Genomic DNA, 12915 nt, shown 5'->3' with positions numbered 1-12915 from the left:
TTAACGCTGTACGCGCACTGAGAAATGACACCTTAATTAAAGAGAATACGGAAACAACAAGTCCTCTAAAAACTTAGCCACCACGTTTTCAAACTCTCCTTACCTCCACTGATCGCAGGAGGCATGATGAATTGTTGATAAGCATTGGCTTGACGATAGTGTGTTCTCATTTGTTATTCACACTTGAACCTTCCCGAACCAAGTGGATAACGGGTTGGATGGCGATCCAACTTCGACTCACGTGGCCCCATCCCGGTTTTCTGGTTTGAGGACGAAAACAAAGAGCGAGTCTCTCCCATGGTCACAAACTAATATAACCGCAACTTATCGTTTGTTGTACATATCACATATCAGTTATATCGTTAATTTATTGGCAATTTATTATGAAATAAAAAATTAATAATTCAAGCGCAAAACCAATATATTGGCTAATATTAGCTACAATCTTCAATTAATTTTAAAAATAAAAATTAAATGACATAAAAAAAATTGTAGGATTTAAATTGAGTGACAATCTAAAGCGTTAACATAGGCTGTATATAGCCGATAATGTAAGTTTGTAACTACGCTCTCTCTCTCTCTCTCTAGTCGTCGTCGTCATCCTTCGTCTCCGTTTGATGGCAGACGAATCGCTCAGGCGAAAGCGTCGACCCTAGAGAGGGAGACTATCGCCGCTATCTGCGGTCGCCATGTTGACGACGCTCACTTACTTCAAGTCCTTGTCCCTCTCCCCGCCTCAGACTCGCCTCTTCCTCCCTTCCTTCTTCCAACCCTCCTCATCCCGGAACCTCTCACTCGCAAACCCTAGATCGAACACTGCGGGGATCCGAAGGAGGACGAGAGCCCCCATCCAAGCCGTAGATGCTGCTCAGCCGTTCGATTACGAGGTGCAGATGCGGCTGGAGCTCGAGCGGAAGTCGAAGCTCAAGATCGCCATCGTAGGGTTCGGCAACTTCGGCCAGTTCCTCGCCCGAACCTTCGTCCGGAATGGCCACACCGTCCTCGCCCACTCCCGGACCGACTACTCCGCCGTCGCCGAGAGATTGGGCGTGTCCTTTTTCCCTGACGCCCACGATCTCTGCGAGGAGCACCCGGAGGTCATCCTCCTCTGCACCTCCATCATCTCCACGGAGTCCGTCCTCCGGTCCCTGCCCATGCAGCGGCTGAAGCGGAGCACCCTCTTCGTCGACGTCCTCTCTGTGAAGGAGTTCCCCCAGAGGCTGTTCCTCCAGATCCTGCCGCCCGAATTCGACATCTTGTGCACCCACCCGATGTTCGGGCCAGAGAGCGGAAAGGACGGTTGGGCCAATCTTCCGTTCGTCTACGAGAAGACGAGGATCGGACCCGAGGATTCGCGGGTTAGCCGCTGCGATCGATTTTTGGATATCTTTGCGAAGGAGGGATGCCGAATGGTGGAAATGTCCTGTGCAGAGCACGACCGCCACGCAGCGGAGACGCAGTTTATCACACATACAGTGGGGAGGATGTTGGGCAGATTGCAGTTGCAATCGACTCCGATCAACACAAAGGGTTACGATACTCTGCTGGAATTGGTGAAGAATACATGTGGGGACAGCTTCGATCTGTATTACGGGTTGTTTATGTACAATGTGAATGCTACGGAGCAGATTGAGAGGTTGGATGTGGCATTCGATTCGTTGAAGAAGGGGCTTTTTGGCCATTTGCACGATATACTCAGGAGGCAGATTTTCGATGGTGATGTGGGGAGGTTGGATGGTTTCTCAACGAAGATGATGCCTGCCCTGCCAGAGAATGGATCTGCATCGGAGCCGAAGGACGTGCAGCATGACATAACATCTTAGTCTTTTTTTCCAGTGCCTCCGGTAAGAGTTTATTTCGGTCTTGTCTTTCAATTTTGGAACTTCTGTCTACGACTCTACATAGTACCAAGCAAAATTTTGTTGAGCAGTTCACTTCTGGATCTTCTTGTGATTGAACATTGTAAATCATGGTGAGATTAACACCAACATTTTGAAAAACATAGTTGTCAATACATCGATTGTAAACTCTTTTCTACCATATAACAATTGCTTTGTTAATTCAGTTTTACAAATCATTCAATTGTTCCATTTTCTTCCTGTTTCATTCCTTAGAAATGCTGACACTGCAGTAGTGAGCCTATGATCACTTTTTATGCTTTAGAACCACTTAAGTATTGACTGAGACTCTCAACCATTAATATCTGATTAGATGATTTGTTGTGCACGGCCTGTCTATGTGTACCTGTTGAGACTTTACACTCGGACAATGATATCACATACTTGGTCCCTTATATTCGGATTTGCAAGTTGTGAAGGGTTGTCGAGTGGCTCGATAACATGTTTTGTATTTTCATTAACTGTAATTATCTGGTCTGTCCAAGGGTTTATAATGTCATACGTTTGGCATGCATTAAACACAAGTAGTGGAATTTCACTTATGATTGTAAGATCCTACATTGTGAACATATAAGACCTGCGCCTTTTGCAGAAAATGTATTAACTTAGGGGCAAGGTCAGAGAACAAAATTGGTGTGTTAAAGTTATTGAACAAGGTTTTGATTATTGTAAATTTTTTAGTAAATACCTTCCATGTTTTTTCATATATTAGTAATCAACAAACTTTTTTCAATAACTTTATCATGACTGCATAATACCATAAAAATAAGTATTTGCATATATAACAAGTATTGTAGGCCCTCTTTATGGGCTTGTAATTTTTAGTAAATACCTTCCATGTTTTCTCATATATTAGTAATCAACAAAACCTTGTTCAATATCTTTACCATGACTGCATAATTACCATAACAATAAGTATTTGCAGATATAGCAAGTATTGTAGGCCTTGTTTATGGGCATGTAAAATGGAACATCTGGAACCTTCTTTTTCCTTGGGAAAACATTTCTAATTAAGTTATAAGTAGCCCCAAGGATGGGTTGGCATAGTGGGGTGGGGCCTTGGCTGCTAGACAGGCAGTCAAGGCTTGATTCTCATGGTCATCACTCCTCTGCGCAAGCCAATGCGTAGCATAGGCCCCGGGGGCAGGGGTCTTAGCCTCAGAGTTTTACGCTGCTGGCACGATGACTGTAGGTATGGTAGGCTGAGTGAGCTCCTGTTCGTGCCAGGTGCGGTTTCTTCGGGTTATAAATTCAAAGTTATAAGTAGGATAAATGCACTAGCATCTTGTGCATTTCTTCATAAGTTGTATTATTATTTTTCTCTCTGTGAATACGAGAGAGAGAGAGAGAGAGGCATGTACTACAGGTGTTGTTATTCTCAAGGTTGTAAGTATCGTATCGTTACTCATATCGGTCAGGCCCCAATTAAGACTGTATCATATCGTATTGTATCGTAAAATATCGTAAATTTAAAAAAAAAATCAAGAAAATTAGAAAAACAACAAAAATTCTAAAAAAGTCATATCACATGAAACAATGATGAATTGTACAAATACAATCATAAAAATCACATGTGAAGCATTTATGTATCTATGAGCAGCATAAGACATCGTCAATTATCAATTATCTCACTAGAACAACACAAAATATTAAATATCTTGCAATTAAGAACAGGTCGCACTCCATCTTTCTAAGTTCAACTATAGTAATCTCCCTTTTGTGCAAATATTTCGGAGTTACAGTGTTCCTATGATGTATAAGAATACCACCTGGTAACTGTCTCTGAGAGAGAATAAACAAATGATGAGAAAGGTTTATTAGTTTGAGTCAAATGGGGAGCTGTTCCAGCATACCTATTGGTTCAAAAAAGTAAAAGCCTTAGTAACAATTTATAAGGAGAAACAAATAGAAAGGGAATGGGGGATCAAGGAAGAATCTATGCGATACTTCTGTTCACTTTCGGAAAATGAGACATGCAAAACATGCTGTTTGTTAGAATTCTTCTCTAATAAACTAAATCCTATGTCAGCTACCGATTATATGTATCTTTCTACTGTTACCATGGTTTCCTCGAAGTACTTTTTTCACTGGGTTCAGCTTCACTGGTCCTTTTTCTCCATGACTTCCTAATGTGTTATCCCACAATCTTTCATGTCACCACTATCTTTAAGTATATTAAAGTACTAAAACACCTATATGCTATGTAACAGGGATTCGGCTAGCAGGGTGTCGCACCAGGTGCGGTCAACCCGACCCTGGGTGCGTTGACCGCACCCAGGGTCATTTCGGTCCATTTTTTTGGATTTATTTTTTTTTAAAATTGCCCTATGAAAAGGGAGGGGGTGTTGCGCAGCCGCTGGAGTGTTGGGGTAACCAACCCCCACTCCCCACGATCCCCCGCGACCCCCATCTCCCTTCTGTTTCGCCCCTCTCTTACGCACTCTTCTAAACCCCCCATCCTCTTCCTCTCTCACTCGTTATCTTCCTTCCCCTACTTCTCTTCCTCTCGTTTTCCTTTCTTTCTCGCACCATTTGGTGAAAAGGCACACGGCTCACACAAGCACGATGGCGAGGGGACTCCTTTGGATTCACGGTAGCCGAAAGAGGGAATCAGAAAGAAATCGGGAATCCGCGATTCACAGGTAGGGTTTACTACGATTGTTGTGGGTGTATTTTGTTTCAAGTTTGCAATGGGTTGTAACACACCCCAAATATAAAGGATTTTGAAAGAAAAAAAGAGAGGTTTTAATGGCTGCCGAAAACCCCAAATCGGCAGATTTAGGGGTTTTGGTTGCTTTGAACCCCAAATCAAAAGAGGAGTTTTAAAGGCTGCCGTAAACCCCAAATTGGCAGATTTGGGGATTTCGGCTGCTATGGACCCAAAAAAAAAACTCGGAGATTGAAATCACGGACTGAGTACTGGCAACAAAACATTTTTTTTTCTTCTTGTATGAAATCCATGAATAGAAATATGCAATTTAGTTATCCTAAATTAAAATTGAAAAAATGTTTGCGATTTGCCTCAACTAATTGGTGTTCTCTTTTGTATCTCAAAGTATAGTTGTGTATAACTTGCGGGTTTGCATTTTTATCCATGGTCGAAAATCTGTCTGCAACACCTGCATTACAGCAAAGGATATGTTTTATTCGTTGTTCTCACTTGCTTAGTTCTTATCCCATCATAATTGTGTAATGAATGGTGTTGTACATTTGGATGCAAGTAGGAGTTATATTGGTCGAGATAGTATGAGATTTTATTCTACCTAAAATGTGATGAACATGAAATGTCGAGGAGTTATCTTTTTAAGTATTAAAACATATGTTGTGATTTGCAATATAGATTGTAACTGATCACACCCCTAATTATTAGAAGGGAAATCTATGCGTGTTTATGGATATTCTATAACATAGGGAATTTGTCGGTATTTTTGGCACACGTGGGTCCAGGGGTGTTGCATATTTAATCCCTGAACAACTTATTTTCTTAGATACACTATGGTACTGTGCTATGCTTTACTAGATATTGGTTTTTCCAGATGATTATACCGTGATGGTAACATTCACACCAGAAATCGTGAAATATGTTGTTTGTTCATGTACATTTTTTTTATAGAAAACTATAGTTCTAATTGAATTTGAACATATTGAGTAGTGGATTATATATATACATTTTTGCCCCTGCCGCACCCCCGCACCCGGGTTTTTTGGAAGTGCCGAATCCCCGCACCCGCACCCATGTGACATAGCCTATATGGTATTTTATAGAGGACACAAAAGAAATAAGGTAGTCACAACCATTTATTTGCACTATTTGATACGGCGATGGTGTGGAGTCATTCATGGCATGCCATGTCACACAAATACTTGTTAAATGACGACAGTGATATAACTGACTCGCCATGACACTTTATGGGGATAGACAAACCTATATTGAACACTGGTGTTAACACTGTCTCTAACGTCATCTGTATTTTTTTTTAACTTCGATCTTTTATTTTGTAGTTTACTTGCTTTCTTCTTTCCGAAAGTTGACATAGGTCGTGTCTATTTCAATTTTCAACTTAGATTTATTTATTAATGATACTAACCATAATGGCTATGAATTGGTCTTCCAAGAGTTTGCACTTTTAATATTGAATTCTTATTTTATTGCTTTGTTCTAAATATACACAGTTACACGCACATCTATGAGCTTCCTTGTAGCAAGCCTATCCTTCTTGTATCCCATGGCCATGGTCAAACAAACTTTTAAAAGGTTTGACCATTTGTCCAGGAATTAGTGTCTAATTGAACTACTTAACAAAGGGAATGGCATAATGGCAGTAATTAGCTTGTAGGCACGTCTACAAAGCTCTTATCATGATAGGGAATTAAAAGGTTTAGAGGAATACTTGGAGTTAGAGGCTGTTTTCATAAAGTAGTGTTGGAGTTACTGGGGAACTTGGTTCTTTCAGGTTCAATGTCTTTGTTTCTGTGGGTATTACATTGTAGGCTTTTAAGGTTTTGAGTCGGCTTTCAAATCCAAGGACAGATGCAGTTCTTTGACAGTGATATGTAATGCGTGGTTTATAGAATTGTCGTTGTTGATATTAGTTTGATGGCCTACTCTTCTTAGATGATTAGGAAGTATATTTAAACGAGTAGCTAAAAGTTAGGAAGTATATTTAAAAGGTTGTACATCATGTTTCATGGACAGAGTAATACTGTATGTGAATATGAAACGCAAGTTCTCTTGATTGCAGAGCGTCAGTTGGTTGCGAATTTGATACCTGTTAGGATAGTTTAGGTTCCACCAAGACATCTAAGACCATCGACTCTTTTTAGCTTTTTTGTTTTGCTTGCCATTTACTTCTGGGTGCACAAGGAAAAACTTTTTCTTTTTAATATGCTTTTATGCTCTCGATATTGTACATGGAGAATTAAAACTGTCTACTTTTGATTATATAAGAATCTTTAGAAGTCGTCATTGTAGTCTTAAACTTCTCTTTGTGTTTGTTAGTGCATTACAGTTCTAGTTAAGTAACGTGTATTTTGTAATTCAGCGCTCATGGCAATGTTTTTGAGTATTATTAGGTTTAAGCACAAAGGGAAGTTATCAGGAACCGAAGCTTGTGTTGGACAAGTCTCCATGTTTATGAGATGAATGGTACTAAAACATTAGATGTTTAAGTGGAAACATTAGGCATTTAGGTGGGTGTGTATAGTTCATACACGAAGTGGCTTGTTGAGAAGACATGCATGTAGAGTTAACCTTGTGTTTTTTGTGTGGAAGTGAAAATAATAGACCTAGAAATTGTTTGACCAGTGCTGGTCTATCGTCTCCCCAATTGGTTTCATTTATTTCTCCTTTTTCTTTACTTTCTTTTTAGCTTTGTTTGGGAGCCACAGATGGGGAGTTACTAAATGCTACCTGCTACCTGCCCCATTTACCCTCATTGATGTTTGGAAGCCAGGTTTTGGGAGATAAGGGCGTTGGAGTGGAGATGGGCCTTTTTCAACTACAACACAAGATACAGTGACAACTCGACTCTCATTACCCATTTTTTTCTACATGCCCATCACCCCTTTCATCTCATCTCCAGCACCGGCTTCCAAACAGAGCATTAGGGCACGTTGTGTAATGCAGAAGGGCACTCCACCCGGAGTGTCCTGCAGTAATGAAATCAGACCCATCACCCAGGGTGGCTGTTGATTTGGGGGGTGTTTTCTGTGAGGAAATGCTTGGCAACGTCTATGTTGTCTCGGTGGGGCCCATGGAAATGCACACCCTGGTGTTTCTGTGGTGCACAAATGCCCCCGAAATTCAAATTGGTTGAAAATGCCATTGCTTGGCACAGACGGCCTGGACAAACCGTTCATCTTATTGGAAACTTTTAGGATAGCCGTTGGTTGTCCATCTTGTTGATGGGCTGTCTAAAATTCAAACATAGTCCCTTTTGAGTTTGAAATGTCATTTAAAGCGAGCTTGAACAAGTTGGCTTAATCTCATCTCGGAGTTTAGCATGAGCTTTACTTGCTTCGACTTGCACGCAAACCATAAAAATATCACAATTTCAATGTCATATTTTCCAACCTTTCAGTTTTTGAAAATGCTGCATTTTTTAAGTGATTTTGTTGTTGTCACGAGCCTCCTTATTCAATAGGCCCGTCCGGCGCGATGGTCCTTCCTTACTGTCACAAGCCTTCTGATGACTCACTTGCTGTTACAAAAGCTTTGATAACTAAGAGTGCAAGAAAGCGGGAAAATAGAGAGCGAGAGAAATCACAATAACTCGAAGCAATCACAACGAGGGTGAACGAAAGAAAGCTCTTTGCATTTGCATTCATTCGCATTTTTGCCCGAAGGTTCGTTACAGTTCAAATCTACAGGCTAATCCTTCAAGGTATTGTTCAACTTGAACCAAAGTACATGGGTGGTCCGGAGAAAGTTTCTAGTGACTCGACACTTACATTAAAACGCAACCAAAGCAAAACAGACTCTAGATACAATTGTGCAAAGTGAGTCGCAGGGGAACAGGCTCCCCTTTCAAGTCATGCGCCGCCCTCGATGCCATCTGCTCCGTGGTAGGCCCTAACTTCGGCTGGATAGAGGTTCTTCATCCAAAATGTTGGCTCTTATGTCGGCTTCGTTGTCTCCTCTCACTGCACCAAATACTTCTTCGCTTCGCCCAAATAATTGACCTTGTGGCAAAAGATCTATTGAGACGCTTCTCAAAGAGCGCATTGTGGCACACTACGTTCTGGATTCTTCTCATCTACATGAAACGGTTTCAGGTTGCACACGTGGAACACCGGGTGTACCTTGAAGTTTGGGGGCAGGTCTAGCTTGTACGTTAGGTTGCCCACTTTCTTGGTGATGGTGAATGGTCCCTAGTATTTTCTGATCAGTTTGCGGTGTCGTCCATGAAAGATGCCTATGCAATCCGGGTAGAGTTTCACCAACACCTGTTCTCCAACACGAAATTCAGCAATAAGATGGTGGTTGTCCACCTACTTCTCCATCCTTTTAGCCGCTTTGTGCATAAACGCCTTTGTCAACTCGTTCTGCTTGTGCCAATTTCGAAAAAACACTGATAGGCAAAGGATGGCCTTTCATTCTCCTACGCGGCTAGAGTATGTGGGGTCAACGATGCCTGTCTTGTGGCTATCTCGAACGGGTTGTGGCCTGAAGACTTGCTCTTTTGAAGATTATAGCAGAATTAGGCCACATCCAGGAGCTTTACCCAGTCCTTTTGATTGGCGTTAACAAAGTGCCTGATGTATTGGTCCAATAGTCTGTTGATGTACTCCGTCTGCCCATCGGTCTGTGGGTGGAAACTTGTTGAAAATAGTAGATCGCAGGCGAGTAGCCGAAACACTTTATGCCAGAATTTGCTCATGAAGTGAGCATCATGATCGCTCATAATACTTCTTAGTACACCCCAATGCTTCACTACATGCTTGACGAACAGCTCTGATGCCTTCTCTGCAGGTCACTCTTTGGAAGCTGGGATAAATGTGTTGTATTTAGAGAAACGGTCCACCACCACTAGGATAGAACTGAAGTCATCTACCTTCAACAAGCTAACAATGAATTTCATGAAAATGCTTTCTCAAGGACGTTCTGGGATAGGTAGAGGCTCAAGAAGGCCAACAGACTTCTGATTGGTTCTCTTGTCTTGCTGGCAAATGAGGCACGTTCGCACATACCCCTCCACATTGACTCTCATTTGTGATCAATAGTAACCACACTCAAGGAGTGCTAAGGTCTGCTCTTGACATGGATGATTGGCTCATAAAGTATTATGTCACTTCTTAAGCAATTCACGATGAAGGTTTTCCCACCTCGGCATGAAGACGCATCCCCCTTTAGTTATGAGGAGCCGTTTTGTAGCAAGAATCGTTGATTCTTTCCCACCTACGCCAGAGAGACAAGGTGTTGTGATGTTGTGTCATGTTGCATTCCTTCATGAATGCAATCTAGCAATGCGCTCTCCAAGTGAACTTCGAAAGGCTCTGCTCGTACAGCCACCAGTTATGCCTTGCGACTCATGGCATCAACAACAACGTTGGTCTTCCTCGCATTATACTCCAAAGCGAAGTTGAACTCATCTAGAAACATCTGTCATCGAGCTTGCTTGAGTGTCAGCTTCTTCTTCGTCTGAAAATAGCTCGTGGCGACGTTGTCTGTCTTGATGATGAACTAAGCACTTAGAAGATAGTGTCGTCAGATCCTGAAGCAGTGCACGATGGCTATCATTTCACGCTCGTGCACTGTGTAGCACATTTTTGCATCATTTAGCTTTCGACTCTCATAGGCAATTGGATGGCCCTTCTGCATAATAACTCCATCGATGGTGAAGTCTAAAGCGTCTGTGTGAACTTTAAAGGGTCTTGAGTAGTCTGACAGTTGCAGCACTAGTTCCCTCACCAGTGCCTTCTTCAAGTCATTGAAGGCGTCTTAGCAGGCTCTTGTCTAGAGTCATACCTGATTCTTTTTTAGTAAATCCATAAGGAGCACAACAATAAGGGAGTAGCCTTCGATGAATCATCGATAATAGTTGGTCATACTAAGCAATGATCGCAACTCTGACACTTTGATCGACAGATTTCATTCCTGAATGACTCTTATCTTTTGCCCGTCCATGCACAGCAAACCACGCCCCACGACGTGGCCAAGGAAGTTAATCTCCTTCTGGCCGAGGAGACATATCTCTCGCTTGACATAGAGGTCATTCTCCTTCAATACCTGAAACATTGTTCGCAAGTGTTCGACATGTTCCTCCATGCTGTTGCTGCAAATCACGATGTCATTGACATAGACTACCACGAACTTGTCTAAGTAAGGGTAGAAGATCTTGTTCATCAACGTCGTGAATGTAGTCGGAGCATTAGTCGGCTCGAATGGCATCATTAGGAATTTATAAGCACCATAGCTTGTGACACAAGTCGTCTTGGGCTCATCACTGTCAGCAATCCTCACTTGACAGTAACTCGGTTGCAGATCTAATTTTGGAAAGACACGAGCACTGCCTAGTTGGTCGAACAAGTCTGCTATCAGTGGCAATGGATACTTGTTTTTCACCATGACCTTGTTCAATGCACGGTAATTCATACATGGCCGTTTGAAGCCATCATACTTCACCTTTAAGAATACTGGAGTGCCAAAGGGTGCTTTAAAAGGATAAATAATGCATGCCTGCAACATCTTGTCTGGTTGTCTATGCAACTCCTTCAATTCAGTCGGTCTCATGCGATAAGGGACTATGTCTGGGGGCTTTACTCTAGGGGTCAACTTTATCTTGTGATCGACCTCGAGTCTTGGCGTCAGACGCTTTGGCAATTATGAGAGAATCACTCTCTGAAACTCAGCCAATTGTGGGGCAAAGGTCGACAGCCCTGTTATTTTCACATTTCTTTCTTCGATACGCACGGTGACTGATCTTCCCGCTTGACACCCTTCTTCAATTGTGTAACAAGTGGCATTGAAAACTTACCTTCAAGAGTAAGGCACTGCATCGTGTGTGAAAAGTTTGGCCCCATGATTGTCAATGAGTTGAACTTCGGCAGCAGCAACACATTCTGGCTGCGAAGAAACTCTATGCCTAAAATTATTCTTAAGTCGTATAGGGACACTACTGAGAAGTTGACTTTGTCAGCCCAACTCCTAATTTGGATAGCCACATCCTTTACTTCATCAAGGATTGGCTTGACTTTAGACTTCACTGTCTTCATGGTCCTTTGTTTTGGCTCAGACTTCAAGCCTAATCGTTCTGCTTCTTTCCGCGAGACAAAGTTATGTGTGGCTCCAGAGTCTATCATTGTCGTAGTAGACTTTTCATTCGCAATGACTTTCAGATACATGAGTTTTTTACTAACTGGCATGCTCTCAGTTGCATAATTTTTAGCTGTGTTGATCGTATGCATAGCTCCCATCCTTGGTTGCATGACCTCGGCGTCACTGCTCTTCGCCTGCGTTGTATTGACTTGCCCGTCATCCTTCACGAGGCACTTTGGACATTGCCTGGCAATATGTCTCTCGCTACATAACCAACAAGTCACAATCGACCATTTGTTGTCGTTATTGTTGTGTTTTATATAATTCTACTTATTTTCAGAATGGTGTTGGGTCGACAACTCACTTTTATTATCGTGTTGATCCTCTTTCTTGCCTCTGTGGTTTGACTTCTTCTCAACCTTAATCGATGGAGTGAAAGACTTGCATTGTGTATCCACTAGTCGTTCGATCGTCATATACGCATCTTTAAAAGTCTAGGGATTGCTCCTTTACACTTTCGATTGATGCCCATGGTTGTAGTCTCATAATAAATCAGTTGAGTTTGTCTTCATCTGGCATATTGGGTACATCTAACATGAGATTCTAGAACGTCCTGATGTAGTTTATCAAGGCTTCAGTGTACTTGAGTTCTGCCACTATCTGATAAGCTTGGCGCTGTATATTTTTTGGCATAAAGTAGTTTTGTAGCTCATTTTTGTAGGCTTCATAGGTATCAATCACGAGTGACCCCTTTTCATATTGATACACTTCTATCTCCATCGGGCTATAGCATCTTCATCGAGTAAAGTTGTTGCCGCCTTCACCCTGAGGTTTTTGGTCAATACATTCTGAATGTCCAAATAATCTTCTACCTGAAACAAAAAGTTTTTTATGGGCTTGCTATCCTTAGAACAATTGAATTTAGCTTGCCTTGCACATCTATCTTTGATGGCCTATCGCCATTTTTGCTATTGAGGGTAATTGTATGTTGCAACTTCAACTGAAACTCCTTAACTTTAGTCTGCAAGGTAGTCAGTGTCGTAGTCAGCGAAGTAACTTGTCTTATCAGTATGTTTACCTGTTCTCGCAGGCTCGTCACTTCGTTGTTCAGTCCTTCAAATGATTCAACTGCGCACAAAATCGCTTCCTTATGTGAAGCCACATCAACCACTAGTCTTTTGATGGTCGCAACCATCTGCTCATGATCTCGAGGTGAACCTATCTCCTCGGCCTCGGCCTTTCCTTTGGTGTTTTGTAAGT

The 12915-nt window shown here is 42.0% G+C and overlaps 1 pseudogene across 1 annotated transcript; it reads left to right on the top strand.

The window, feature by feature from the left end:
* The first annotated feature begins 571 nt into the window (after positions 1 to 571).
* On the top strand, positions 572 to 2074 carry LOC149835349 (arogenate dehydrogenase 2, chloroplastic pseudogene; annotated as a pseudogene). The gene has a single exon (XR_016432617.1). The product of XR_016432617.1 is annotated as an arogenate dehydrogenase 2, chloroplastic pseudogene (transcript).
* Positions 2075 to 12915: the final 10841 nt, after the last annotated feature.

The sequence above is a fragment of the Nuphar pumila genome, chromosome 6 (genome assembly GCF_984573655.1).
Source record: "Nuphar pumila chromosome 6, dmNupPumi1.hap1.1, whole genome shotgun sequence".
NCBI lineage: Eukaryota > Viridiplantae > Streptophyta > Magnoliopsida > Nymphaeales > Nymphaeaceae > Nuphar > Nuphar pumila.
This window is presented reverse-complemented; position numbering and strand designations above follow the sequence as displayed.